Source organism: Pteropus alecto, unplaced genomic scaffold, assembly GCF_000325575.1.
Source record: "Pteropus alecto unplaced genomic scaffold, ASM32557v1 scaffold107, whole genome shotgun sequence".
NCBI classification, from domain to species: domain Eukaryota; kingdom Metazoa; phylum Chordata; class Mammalia; order Chiroptera; family Pteropodidae; genus Pteropus; species Pteropus alecto.
In genome coordinates this window covers 233,413-236,566 of record NW_006440619.1, presented here as the reverse complement: position 1 = coordinate 236,566, position 3,154 = coordinate 233,413, and the positions used below count along the sequence as shown (strand labels likewise).

The 3,154-nt window shown below is 33.6% G+C and overlaps 1 protein-coding gene across 5 annotated transcripts in view; it reads right to left on the bottom strand.

Annotated features, from left to right (window-relative positions):
* Window positions 1-3,154, bottom strand: part of TMEM164 (transmembrane protein 164) — a 182,634-nt gene that overhangs the window by 39,819 nt on the left and 139,661 nt on the right. The window lies entirely within an intron of this gene.

Here is a 3,154-nt window from a genome sequence, read left to right as displayed (position 1 = left end):
ATAATAGAATTGTTATAAGCAAGATAGTAATCAACGTTCAGCATACATACGGACAAATTGAGATAACAAAGAATGAAAATGGGAGGATTCATAATCCAAACTCGCAATAGGAAATGGAGATAAGGCATGGGCAGAAGAAACTGGATGACTGTATATATAAATTTCTTTTACATATTCATAATGGTAACCACACACCAAAGATTCAAGACCGTTGTATATAACATAAAACAAGAAGGACCAGAGGGAAACCCCACAAAAGCCAACCAAAATAAAGAAAACAGAAACACAAGAAAAAGGAAGCAATGGAAATACTGAGCTACCAGAAAGCAAAAGACAAAATGGTTATAAGAAGACCTCATATTTCACTATTCACCCGAAATGTAAACAGATTGAACTCACCAATAAAAAGGCACAGAGCTTCAAAATGGATCAAAAAACAAAACCCAAACATATGATGCCCTCAGGAGACACGTCTCAGCTCCAAAGACAAATATAGACTCAAAGTGAAAGGGTGGAAAATGATATTTCAAGCTGATGGCATTCAGAGAATAGTGGGAGTAGCAGTATGAATATCTGACAAAACAGGCTTCAAAATAAAAAAGGTAAAGAAAGATACTGAGGGATACTTCATAATGATAAAGGGAATCATATATTAAGAAGATGTAACATTTATTAATAATGCTCCCAGTCATGGAGCCTGAAATATATAAAGCCATTACTAACAGAAATAAAGGAAGAAACAGACAAAAAAAACTATCATAGCAGGGACTTAAATACCCCACTGTTGGATATGGACAGATCATCCAAACAGAAAATCAATAAGGAAATAATATTCTTGAATGACACATTAGACCAACTGGACATAACTGACCTTTACAAAGCTTTTCATCCCCAAACAGCTGCTTATACATTCTTCTCCAGTTCACATGGAACATTCTCAAGGATGAACCACATACTAGGACACAGAAATAGCCTCAACAAATATGAAGGCTGAAATCATAAATGCTTTGAAGCTGGAGATCAACTGTAAAAAGATAGTGGGAAGAACCACAAATACATGGAGATTAAACAACATGCTACTTAAGAATAACTGGTTCAGAGAAGAAATAAAAAGAGAGATGAAGAGATACATAGAAATGAATGAAAATGATAGTACAACATATCAAAACCTTTGGGACACATCGAAAGCAGTCATAAGAGGAAAGTTCATGTCATTACAGGCTTATCTCTACAAATAAGAACGAGCCCAAAATAACAACCTAACACTTCAACCTAAAAAAAAAAAAAAAACTAGAAAAGGAAGAAGAAATGAAGTCTAAAGTTAGAAGAAGGAAAGAAATAATCAAAATTAGAGCAGAAGTAAATGAAATTGAAAACAAAAAAATAACAAAAAACAATAGAAAAAACAAACACAACAAAGAGCTGGTCCTTTGAGAAAGTTAATAAAATTGACAACACCCTGACTAGACTCACTAAAGAAAAAAGAGAAAGGACAAAAATAAACAAAATCAGGGATGAAAGAGGAGAAATTGTGACACGCTGCAGAAAGACAAAGGATTACACAAGAATACTATGAAAAAGAATATAATACCAAATGTAATAACCTAAAAGAAATGGACAAACACTTAGAAAGATACAACCTTCCTAGACTGAATCGAGAAGAACCAGAAAATCTAAATAGACCAATCAGCAGTATGGAAATTGAAACAATCATTGAAAACCTACCAAAAAGGAAAAGTTCAGGACCAAATGGCTTCACCAGTGAATTCTACCAAACATTCAAAGTAAATTTAATACCTATTCTCCTCAAACACTTCCAAAAAAATCAAAACAGGAAGCAATACTTCCCAACTCATTGTATGAAGACAATATTACCTGATATCAAAACCTGATAAAGATAACACCAAAAAAGAAAACTACAGAGCAATATCTGTCATGAAAACAGATGCAAAAATCCTAAATAAGATACTAGTGAAGGGAATATAGCAACATATAAAAAGATTATACACCACGATAAGTGGGCTTCATCCCAGAGGCACAGGGATAGTTTAACGTATGCAAATCAATTAATGTGATACGCCACATAAACCAATTAAAAAATAAGAATCATACGATTATATCAATAAATGCAGAAAAGGCCTTCGACAAGATACAGCACCCATTTATGATCGAAACACTTAACAAAATCGGTATAGAAGGAAAATACCTTAACTTAATAAAGGCCATATACAACAAACCCTTAGGCAACATTATACATAATGGTGAGAAACTAAAAACCTTCCCTCTAAGATCAGGAAAAAGACTAGGTTGTCCCATATAGCCACTGTTATTCAATATAACATTGGACGTCCTAGCGAGTGCAGTCAGACAAGAGATATGAAAGATATGAAAGGCATATAAATAAGAAACGAAGAAGTCAAACCGTCACTATATGCGGATGACATGATTCACTGCATAGAAAACCCTGAAGACTCCACAAGAACACTACTAGGAACAACAAGCAAATACAATAAAGTTTCTGGATACAAAAAACAATGTTCAAAAATCCATAGCGTTCCTATACTCTAACAATGAATTGTCAGAGACGGAAATGGGAAAAAAATAATCCCTTTTGCAAATGCAGCAAAACGAATAAAATACCTAGGAATAAATCTAATGAAACATGTGAAAACTATAAGACCCTATTAAAAGAAATCAAAGAAGATACAAAGAAATGGAAAGATATTTTGTGTTCTTGGATTGGAAGAATCGACATAGTTAAAATGACCTTATTACCTAAAATATTATACAGATTTAATGCAATCCCCATCAAAATCCCATTGGCTTTTTTTAAAGAAATAGAACAAAACATCATCAGATTTGTGTGGAAGCACAAAAGACCTCAAATTGCCAAAGCCAACCTGAGGGAAAAACAAAAAAAAACAACAACAAAAAAAAACGAGGCTGGAGGCAAGTCTGCCTGACTTCAAATTATACTACAAAGCAACAGTAATCAAAACAGCATAGTATTGGCAGCAAAACAGACAGTGGAACAGAATCAAGAGTTCAAAAGTAAACCCATATTTATATGAGCAAATAATTATTGACAAAGAAGCCAAAAACATAGTGGAGAAAGGAAAGCCTCTTCAATAAATGGTGCTGGGAAAACTGGAAA